At 38.2% G+C, this 12,104-nt stretch overlaps 1 long non-coding RNA gene across 1 annotated transcript in view; it reads left to right on the forward strand.

Annotated features, from left to right (window-relative positions):
* LOC132415048 (uncharacterized) overlaps positions 1 to 12,104 on the forward strand; it is a 59,745-nt gene that overhangs the window by 22,987 nt on the left and 24,654 nt on the right. The window lies entirely within an intron of this gene.

The following is a 12,104-nucleotide window of genomic DNA, read 5'->3' on the forward strand; positions in this document are numbered from 1 at the left end:
AAATTTAAATTGGAACACAATCCTACTTATCCATCTAGGTAGGCTCTCTGGTTGCTTTTGCATTGTAACAGCAGAGCTGAGTGGTCATGACAGAGACCCTATAGCCTGCAAAGCCTAAAATATTTACTGACTAGTTCTTTACAGAACGTTTGCCAACTACCTACTCGATATCACACCGGTATATACAATGTAGAAATCACAGTTGAAGGAATTTATATTTCCAAAATGCAATTGAGGACACATCGTAGAAATGGAAAAGCACAGAAACAAAACTCTTTAATGTTGCATGTATATAGCTTTTACTTGCAGCACTTGGTGTTCATTCTTTCCAGGCAGTAGAAAGGAGAGTGATCACTTTTCCAAGTAAGGAAAGGGATACTAATCCATTTAATCAGCTAGAATCAGATACTATTCATGTTTTCTGCTCTCAGATTGTTCTTTTCCATGGTGAGTTAGTAAACGACAAAAGGGTGCTTAGAGACAGAAATTAGACAATGATGATTCAGTCAACATGCACACAGGTGGATTAAAATTTTAGAATGGATTTTCAGAACAGAGACCTTGCCTGTCTTTTTTCACTATGGTACACTAGAACCTTTACATGTGAGCACTCCAATATTTGTCAAATACTGCACTCAAATATCTGCACATACTTAATGAAGAAAGTTGGCTACTGTATCTCATACTTTCTTCAAGCAACAAATGAGCCATTTGGTTCTTGGCCTCTGATTGTTTTGGGGAAACTGAACCAGCAACACTTGAGACCTCTGCTCGGTTTCAGGATTAGAGTCCTCAGGAACCTAGTGGCCCCTTGTCTCCCTCTCTGTGCTTATGTCAAAGGGCAAGTATAGTTATTACTGAGTGAAGTCTCCACAGGAAGATTTATTTCTGGTTCCAACTTACTGGGTTGGCCAACATCAGACAAGCCTTGGGCCAGTATAAACAGAGTCATGTTGATGACACTGCTCAACCTCTATACCTCCTCTTCCTGCAGTCAAAGCCCTTTCCTTCTTGAAGAGTTTTTCAAAGACCAAAACAAAACAAAACCCAAACCAGAATGCTCTTATGAACACACAAGAAGCCATTTTATCTTCAATAAATACGGAAAGAAATTCATAGATCCCTTACCTAATTTTTTTTTAATTGCAAATATGGGATTAACTAAATTATCTGAAATATTAACCCTGAAGTATGTTGTTGTTGTTGTTGTCTACCCAAAATGAGAGTTTCCATAGTTCGGTTTCTCTTTCCTAACTCTTTTCAACTTGACGTTTTAACGAAGATCTATCATGTACCTCCTATGCGTTTTGCCGAGTTGGGAAAGAGGTAAATAGCAGAGGTGAATGAGATGAGTTTCCTGCACTCCAGAAGCTCAAGGCAATAAAAGCTGTTTCTTGTGTGTGGCTGTAACCCCAAGGGAAAGTGAAATATATGCCTTCGCTACACATTGCAGACAAAAAGAAAAATGTAAGAAATCTCTACTCCACTGGACAGAATTTACTTTAGTTTTATGACGCCAACAAAAATTCCAACGAGAGCACTTTGGAGCGTTTATGCTATCATTGAAGACCTTTCAAAGATTGTTGTCTAAAGAGGTAAACAGCCAGAACACTGCTGGTTCTCCAAAATATTAAATACAAATGCACTACCAGCTAAGAATAAAAATTTTCCTTTCGCCTACCATAACAAGACAGGAAATACAGAGAACGAAGTCAGATCTCGAGATTCTCTCTGAATTCAGATACTAAATCCTTCTTGTATATATCATGAGCTTTGCCTTTGAAAACCTCTGTGTGAATACTCTGTGATTTATTTGATCATCGACCTTGGGCAATTCTTGCCACTCCCTGAGCCTCTGTCTCTTCATGATTACCTCACAGGACTTCTGTGAGAATCAAGGAAGACAACGTATATAAAAATGCCTTATAAATTATAATTCCTCTCCAATCCCTTGAGAGTAAGAACTGCACCTTATTCCTTATCAAATCCCCAATGTCTAGGACAGTGCCTGGTATGTAGAAGACACTTAATTTTGACTGAAGGAATACTCTACTCTATAAGTATCAGTTATTATGTAGCAATTTTTACTATAGTTTGTGGATTAATAACAGGGTAGTAACCGAATATAAGATGCCAAGTTAGAAACTGTCCTTGGACCATTAAGCTCTTATTCTGAGTCTTTCTCTCTAAAAGATGATTTTCCTTAAACAACAAGGTCCTACTGTATAGCACAGGGAACTATATCTAATATCCCGGGATGAACCATAATGGAAAAGAATATAAAAAAGAATGTATATATGTGTATAACTGAGTCACTTTGCTATACAGCAGAAATTAGCACAACTTTGTAAATCAACTACACTTCAATTAAAAAATATTAAAGATACAGAAACCTAAATAAATAAATAAATAAAATATGATTTTCCTGAGGGTGGGGTCCAACCACAGAGTTTTATACACATTAGACACTCCACATATATGTATTAAATTAAGGAAATTGAGGGAATTCCCTGGTGGTCCAGTGGTTAAGACTCCGTGTTTTCACTGCCGAAGGCTGAGAACTAAGATCCTGCAAGCTGCGTGCAGCGGGGGGTGGGGTGGGGGGGTAATGTACTTCTCAACTCCTCCGTGAAGCACTTTTTAAAAAATTACTTCAGATTACAATGGTTCTTATTACAGTCAAGCGTCAATGCAGGGGCTACAGGTTCGATCCCTGGCTGGGGAAATAAGATCCTGCAAGCTGCGTGATGCAGCCAAAAAAAAAAATTAAATAAATAAAGGAAATTGAATGTGCGCTTTTAAGGAAAAATGTCACTCCAAGGCTGACAGTACTGATGCCTATTATTTTGAAGATAATTTTATAACAATATCCGTTGGATATTGTGCTTAGAGCTTTCTCAGCAGTTTGCAGCGACCCAGCCACATTTCTCTCAGATTTTCTGAGAATAATGGCACACACTTGTGAAGCAGCTTGTCAGAGTTCAGTGATATGAAACAGTTCTTCTCCTTAAGAAGTGGCAAATTCTGATGGGGCTCAAAGTCACACAGGCATCTCATTAACTCAGGTTCCAATTAATTAAACTAACCAGAGGGTAAAATGGCAGAGATATCAGGCAATTAAAAGATCCAGTAGGATCGGAGGCTCTGGGGATGAAAAGCAGCATGGATAAATTCTAAAGATCAAATACCTTCAAAACTTTTTGTTTAAAACAAAAAATTTACTTTCAAAGTTTTTTGATTTTCTCTAACTTGTCTATTTATATCATTTGCTGCTATTTCTTTTGGATTTTTTTTTTCACCATTTGTATGAGCTCTGTGTACACTAAAGAACTTAATCCTTTAACTACCATATGTGCTGCAAATATTTTTCACAGTTTGACTTGAGGGTATTTTTGGACACAAAGGAAATTTAAATTTTTAATACTTCATTGGGATATAATTCATGTATCATACAATTCCAGAAGGTTTGATTTTTATATAGTCAAAAGTATCAATGTTCTTCTTTGCTTTTTGATTTTATTTATTTTCTTCCAGTTTTATTGAAGTATAATTTACATACAGCACTATATATGTTTAAGGTACACAGCAATGATTTGACTTATATACATCATGAAATGATTATCACAGTAAGTTTGGTGAACATTCGTCATCTCACATAGATACAAATTTTTAAAAATAGAAGAAAAAATTTCCGTGTGATGAGAACTCTTAGGATTTACACTCTTAACAACTTTTATAGATAACATATAGCAGTGTTAGTTGTGTTTATCATGTGGTACATTACATCCCTAGTACTTATTTATCTTATAACTGGAAGTTTGTACCCCCGAACCCTCGCCATCTCAGGTAACCACAAATCTGATCTCCATTTTTTTCTTATTTATTTATTTTATTTTTGGCTGTATTGGGTCTTTGTTGCTGCGCGTGGGGTTTTCTCTAGTTGCGGTGAGCGGAAGCTACTCTTTGTTGCGGTGGCTTCTCTTGGTGCGGAGCGTGGGCTCTAGGTGCATGGGCTTCAGTAGTTGTGGCACGCAGGCTCAGTAGTTGTGGTGTACGGGCTTAGTTGCTCCATGGCATGTGGAATCTTCCCGGACCAGGGCTGGAACACCCGTGTCCCCTGCATTGACAGGCGGATTGTTAACCACTGCGCCACCAGTGAAGCCCTGATCTCCTTTTATATGAGTTTGTTTGTTTTTGAAGTATAATTGACCTACAACACCACGCTAGTTCCTGTTACACATGGTGATTTCGTGTTTCTATATATTTCACAATTATTACCACAATAAGTCTAGTTACAATCTGTCACCATACAAAGATATTACATAGTTATAAACTATATTCTCAACACTGTACATCTCATACCCATGACTCATTTATTTTGCAACTAGAAATTTGTACCTTTAATCTTCCTCACATATTTCTTTCCTCCCCTCCCCTGCCACTGGCAACCATCTATTTATTCTATGTATCTATGACTCTATTTCTGTTTTATGTTTGTTCATTTGTTTTACTTTTTAGATTCCACATATAAGTGAACTCATATAGTATTTGTCTGACTTATTTCTCTTAGCATAACACCCTCTAGGTCCATTCATGTTGTCACAAATGGCAAGACTTCATTCTTTTTTCATGGCTGAATAATATTCCATTGTATATATGTGCTACACACCTTTATCCATTCATCTATTGATGGGTACTTAGGTTGCTTCCACAACATGGCTATTGTAAATAATGCACAATGAACATAGGGGTGCATATATCTGTTCTAATTAGTGTTTTCATTTTCTTCACATAAATATCCAGGAGTGAAATTATTGGATTATATGGTAGTTCTATTTTTAATTTTTTGAGGAATCTCCATACTGTTTCCCATAGTGGATGCACAAATTTTCATTCCCACCCAACAGTGCATGAGTGTTCTCTTTTCTTCACATCTGTTGCCAACGTTTGTTATTTGTTGCCTTTTTGATAACAGCCTTCTGACAGTTATGAGGTGATATCTCATTGTGGTTTTGCATTTCCCTGATGATTAGTGATGTTGAGCAAGGATGCTCATGCATCTGTTGGCCATCTGTATGTCTTCTTTGGAAAAATATCTCTTCAGATCCTCTGCCTATTTTTTAATCAGGTTGTTTATTTTTTTGATGTGAGTTTTATGAGTTCTTTGTATATTTTGGATATTAACCTCTTAGATATATTATCTGCAGATATCTTCTCCCATTAAAAAGTGGCCTTTTTGTTTTGTTGTAGTTTGCTGTGCAAAAGCTTTTTAGTTTGATGTCACCCCATTTGATTATTTTTGCTTTTGTTTCCCTTGCTTGAGGAGACATATCCAAAAAAAAAAAATCACTAAGACCAATGTCAAAGAGCCTACTGCCTATGTTTTCTTCTAGAACTTTTATTGTTTCACATCTTACATTTAAGTCTTTAATCCATTTAAAATCTATTTTTGTGTACAGTGTGAGAAAATAGTTTAGTTTTATTCTTTTGCATGTAGCTGTCCAATTTTCCCAACACCATTCATTGAAGAGGTTTTCTTTTCCTCCCTGTATATTCTTGCCTCCTTTGTCATAGATTAATTGCTCATTCAAGTGGGCTCTCTACTCTGTTCCGTTTACCTATGTGTCTGTTTTTGTGCCAATACCAAACTGTTTTAATTACTGTAGCTTTGTAGTATAGTTCATAATCAGGGAGTGTGATACCTCCAGCTTTGTTCTTTCTCAAGATTGTTTTGGCTATTTGGGATCTTTTGTGTTTCCATACAAATTTTAGAATTATTTGTTCTGGTTTTGTGAGAAATGTCATTAGTATTTTGATAGGGATTGCATTGAATCTGTAGATTGCCTTGGGTAGTATGGTCATTTTAAAAATATTAATTCTTCCAATCCATAAGCAGGGTATATCTTTACATTTTTTGTGTGTCTTCTTCAATTCTTTCATCATTGTCTTATAGTTAGTTGAGTACAGGTCTTTTACCTCCTTAGTTAGATTTAGTTCTAGGAATTTTATTCTTTTTTTTTCTTTATTTTTGGCAGCATTTGGTCTTCGTTGCTGCACGCAGGCTTTCTCTAGTTGTGGTGAACGTAGGCTACTATTTGTTGTGGTGCACGAGCTGCTCATTGTGGTGGCTTCTCTTGTTGTGGAGCACAGGTTCTAGGTGTGCGGGCTTCAGTAGTTGTGGCACGCAGCCTCAGTAGCTGTGGCTCATGGGCTCTAGAGCACAGGCTCAGTAGTTGTGGTGCATGGGCTTAGTTGCTCCGCGGCATGTGGGATCTTCCACATGGGCTCGAACCCGTGTCCCCTGCATTGGGGGGCAGATTCTTAACCACTGAGTCACCAGGGAAGCCTGGAATTTTATTCTCTTTGATGCAATTGTCAATGGGATTGTTTTCCTAATTTCTCTTTCTGATAGTTATAAATGTATAGAGATACAACACATTTCTGTGTATTAATTTTGTACCCTGCAACTTTACCAAATTTATTGAGGAGTTCTATAGTTTTTTGGTGGCATCTTTAGAATTTTCTATGTGTAGTGTCATGTCATCTGCAAATAGTGACAGGGTCCTATGGCAGCCAGCCTGCTGGTGGGTGTGGCTAGGTCCCCACCTGGCTAGATGCTTGGCCTGAGGTGTCCCAGTTATGGTGCCAACAGGCTGTTGGGTGGGGCCAGGTCACAGCACTAATAAGCTAGAGGAAGATCCCAGAATGGGGCTTGTCAGCACCAGTGATAGAGTGAGCTCCCAGAATGGCTGCCACCAGCATCTATGTCCCCAGGGTGAGCTCCAGTTGCCTCCTGCGTCTATAGGAGTCTCTCCAAGATCAGCAGGTGGATCTGACTTGGGCTTCTTTCAAGTTACTGCTTCTGTCCTGGGTTTCAGAGCATGTGAGACTTTGAGTGAGTTCTTTAAGAAGGGAATTTCTATTTCCTACAGCCCTCTGGTTCTCCCAAAAGTAAGCCCTACTGGCCTTCAAAGCCAAATGTTCTGGGGCTCATCTTCCCAGTGCAGGACCCCTGAGCTGGGGAGCCTGATGTGTGGCTCGGACCTCTCACTCCTTGCAGAGAACCTCTGCAACTGTAATTATCCTCCCATTTGTGGGTCATCACCCTACGGGTATGGGTCTTGACTATACAAATCTCTGCTCCTCTACCCACCTTGTTGTAGTGCCTTCTTTATATCTTTAGTTGTCGAAGATGTTTTCTGCCAATCTTCAGGTCTTTCTCACCAGTAGTTGCTCTGTAAATACTTGTAACTTTGAAGTGCCCAAGGGAGGAGGTGAGCTCAGGGTCTTTCTACTCCACCTTCTTGGCCCAAGCCTCTGGATTTTATTTTTATTTTATTTATTTGTTTGTTTGTCTGTTTATTTATTTTTGCTGTGCCGGGTCTTAGTTGTGGCACACGGGATCCTCGCCAGGCATGCGGACTCTTAGTTGCAGCATGCGAACTCTTAGTTGCGGCATGCGAACTCTTAGTTGCGGCATGCCTGCAGGATCTAGTTCCCCAACCAGGAATCAAACCTGGGTCCCCTGCATTGGAAACGTGGAGTCTTACCCACTGGACCACCAGGGAAGTCCCCTGGATTTTATTTTTTAAAAAGACTTTTAAAATATGAGGTAACATATAAATTTAGCCTATTTTTTTAAAAAAGAATTCTTATGGTTTCATTTTATGACATTTAAAATAAATTTAGGATTTATTTTGTAATAAGATATGTGACAGGGATTCTTCTTTATTTTTTATTTCCCATGTAATTAGCAGATGTCACAATACCATAAATATAATATTCCACATTTTCTCACTGGTTTGAAATATTATCTTTATAATGAACTTAATTCACATTTATATTTTTTCTAGAACCTATAGTTATTTTATTTTTTAATAAAAAATAAGGTTTTACTATACAAAATCAGTTTATGAGCATTGTAGAAAATATAAAAACGTTATACTAACACAACCAAAGATTACCTTAGTGTATATTCTTTGTTTTTCTTTTGGCTGCACCATACAAGCATGCAGAACTTCCCTGACCAGAGATTGAACCCACGGCCCCTGCAGTGGAAGCGTGGAGTCTTAACCACTGGACAACCAGGGAAGTCCTGTACATCCCATTGAGATATTTTTCTATGGAAAGATATATAGATATATGCATTTTTACCAAATGGGATTATATACATGTTGCTTTATGACCTTCAATTTATTAACCTCTACCTATTCATTTCAATAATTCTTCACCTCATTTAATACCCATATACAAATTTTACCAACCTCAAAATGGCCTTTACAGCTGGTTTATCAAAACCAGGATTTAAGGACTTCCCTGGTGGCACAGTGGTTGGGAATCCACCTGCTAATGCAGGGGACACGGGTTCAATCCCCGGTCTGGGAGGATCCCACATGCCGTGGAGCAACTAAGCCCATGAGCCACAACTATTGAGCCCGCAAGCCACAACTACTGAGGCCCACACACCTAGAGCCCGTGCTCCGCAACAAGAGAAGCCACTGCAATGAGAAGCCTGCGCGCTGCAACAAAGATTGGCCCCCACTCACCACAACTAGAGAAAGCCCTTGAGCAGCAACGAAGACCCAATACAGCCAATAAATAAATAAATAAATACCTACATACATTTATGTAAAAAACAAAAACAAACAAGCAAACAAAAAACAGGATTTAATCCAGAACCACACATCTGGGTGTTATATCCCATAAGGGTCTTAAACTTGATGAAGTGGAAGCACAGTGCAGATCTTTACTGGTACCGTAAAGTCTCTGGGGATCCTCCCCCAGTCCTTGAGAGTTTGTTCCTGGAGGACATAATGATGTTTCCACCTACAATTTGAATCATTATATGTCAGGAGTGTCATAGATGTTTCTACCAAGCCTGGCAGAATCTCTGACTTGACCCTAAAATAAATACCAGTTGCATACGAATGTAGACGTTAAGGAGCAAAATATGACCATTTCAAAGAGAATGTAGAGGAAGAACATGGAGCCAAGAAGTGACCTCTACCTGATCCCTCAGGAAGAAGCAATTAATATCCTCAGAAGAAAATAGGGTACTAGTGAGGCTACAGGATTTCTCTGTTGGTCAGGGATTTTTCAAGAATTGGTGCTAATAGTTTCAAGAACTCAGAAGAGGGACTTCCCCAGTGGCCTGGTGCTTAAGAATTCGGCTTCTAATGCAGGGGTCTTGGGTTCGATCCCTGGTCGGGGAACTAAGATCCCACATGTCACAGGACAACTAAGCCCACGTACAGCAAATACTGAGCCTGTGTGCTCTAGAGCCTGAGCGCCACAGCTCGAGAGAAGCCATGCGCCAGAACGAAGATCCTGCATGCTGCAACTAAGACCCAAGGCAGCCAAATAAATAAATAAATATTTTTTAAAAAAACAACTCAAAAGAAAGACACCAGAAATTCAGAATACAGTAAAACAAAGTTAAAAACAAAGTTAAAAAAATTAACTTTGATGGTTTCCTATAGGAGCTCTTCAAAAGCAATTTGCCGGATTTTAAATTTGTTTTACCAGAGCTCAGGTTTAGATATTATTCAAATCAGTCTTGTTTTGTGAGAAAATTTTCACATTTGAATAAAGAAGAGGTAAGACACAGCAGTATCATGAAAATCCTTCCCAATGCATTGTTGTAGCCTACACTATGCTTTCACTAATGCCTCAAAATATCCCATGAATAGAATACGTTTGGATAATTAACACAGACTAGATTGCAAAATGAGAAAAGTAAGCTATAGAACAATATGAATAGTGTGATATGTGTGATAAAAATGGAGTGATTTGTTTATACTTGAAAATATTCCAAACACATGACAAACAATTGTCATTTTTGGGATGTGGAGCTAGATAAAGAATGAGAGATCCATTTTTTTACTCTACGTGTGTCTGTAATTGTTGGATTTAAAAAAACATAACATTTTTACCCTATTATGTTTCCTGAAGACCAAAACACATATGCTAAGATGTTATGTAAGTTAGAACACAGACCCTGAAAGCACATTCATTAATAAAGTGTAGTCATTTAGCTTTGTGATCCTTCCAAGGATGAGGATGAGTGGCTTCTGAGGCCATCTCCCACTCACCTCCCCATCTCCCCTAGGAGACTGTCATGAGACAGATTCTTTAAAAAAATAAAAATAAAATAAAGTGTAGTCATTTAAATGGTGGTGTCAGGATAGAACAGACTAGTGCAACAGAATGATTTTCTTGTAGATTAGAGGTGGACAAAGCAGCAAAGCATAAGAAATTTGAGTTGCAAACCAAAGTGGACATCAAGGAGCTGAAATGGGTTGCTTCCCATAGTTATGAAAGCTCTCAATCACTGGAAGAACATGACTGGAGAGTAAATACTCTTCTATCAGGGACAGAAGTATTTCTGTTTGGGTAAGTTTAGAATAGATGATCAGTAAATGCTAACGTTCTAAAAGTATTAAAAATCTAAAATATTTCCATTTATTCCAATTTTGTTTAAGGACAGATGCAATGGGAATTTGCTGGTGATCCAGTGGTTAAGACTTGGTGCTTTCACTGCTGAGGGCCTGGGTTCAATCCCTGGCTGGGGAACTGAGATCCCACAAGACATGTCCCCCCATCCCCCCCCCAAAAAAAAAGACAGATGAAATAAACTTTTCTCTTCCCAAATTGTCAAGGTCTTATTAGGCCTACTAAATAACTTTAAAAATGGTTTTTAATTTTTAATTGTGATGAAATACACATAATATAAAATATGCTATCTTAATTTTTGTTTGTTTTGCATGGAGTTTTAATAAAATGTCAGTTGGCCAGTTACACACACATAAACTTTCACAGTTTGTTTTCAAATGATTGAGGTAGTATACGTTAGCAGAAATTACAGGCTCCCTTGTAACCTCTGGAGATGACTCTGTAGGTGGAAAACCCTATTTATCCACCACCCAAAATTTATCAAATCTATTTTGAACTTATTTTCTAAAACCATGTTTTTATTTAATCCATCTTAACTATTTTTAAGTGTACAGTTCAGTGGCATTAAATCTATTCACATTGTGGTACACCCATCACTACCACCTATTTCCAGAACTTCTTTCATCTTACAAAACTGAAACTCTATCCATTAAACAAAAGCTCCTCATTCCTTTCTGCCCCAATTCCTGGCAACCATCATTCTACTTTCTGTCTCCATGAATTTGATTACTCTAGGTACTTCATATTAAGTGGACTCATACAATATCTGTCTTTTTGTGACTGGCATATTTCACTTAACATAATGTCCTCAAGGTTCATCCATGTTGTAGCATATTGCAGAATTTCCTTCCTTTTTAAGGCTGAGTAATATTCCACTGTATGTACATACCACATTTTGTTTATCCATTCATCTCTTGATGGCCACTTGGGTTGCTTCCACCCCTTGACTGATGTGAATAATGCTGCTGTGAACATGGGTGTACAAATATCTTGACAAGCCCCTGCTTTCAATTCTTTTGTATATTTAGCCAGAAATGGAATTGTTGATCATAGGTAACACTAGTTTTAATTTTTTGAGGAATTGCCCTATACTTTTTCTATAGCAGTCACACTATTTTGTATTCCCGACAGGGCATGAGGGTTCCAATTTCTCCACAACCTCTTCTCTACTTGTTATTTTCTGGATTTTCTTAAATAGTAGTCATTCTAATGATTATGAGGTGGTCCTGATAACTTTTTTAAAAAATAACTTTATTTATTTATTTATTTATGGCTGTGTTGGGTCTTCATTGCTGCATGCAGGCTTTCTCTAGCTGTGGCGAGCGGGGGCTACTCTCGGTTGCAGTGCGTGGGCTTCTCATTGTGGTGGCTTCTCTTGTTGCAGTGCACGGGCTCTAGAGCACAGGCTCAGTAGTTGTGGCACACGGGCTCAGTAGTTGTGGCGCATGGGCTTAGTTGCTCCACGGCATGTGGGATCTTCCCAGACCAGGGCTCGAACCCGTGTCTCCTGCATTGGCAGGCGGATTCTTATGATAACTTTTTAAAACAAATTGTTTGGGTTTGAAGTTATTTCAGAATTATTAAATAAAGTTATTGTTTGAAGTTATTTCAAAAACTGGTGAATTTGGAAAACAACAATTTTTTCTTGAGAA

Source organism: Delphinus delphis, chromosome 19 (genome assembly GCF_949987515.2).
Source record: "Delphinus delphis chromosome 19, mDelDel1.2, whole genome shotgun sequence".
NCBI lineage: Eukaryota > Metazoa > Chordata > Mammalia > Artiodactyla > Delphinidae > Delphinus > Delphinus delphis.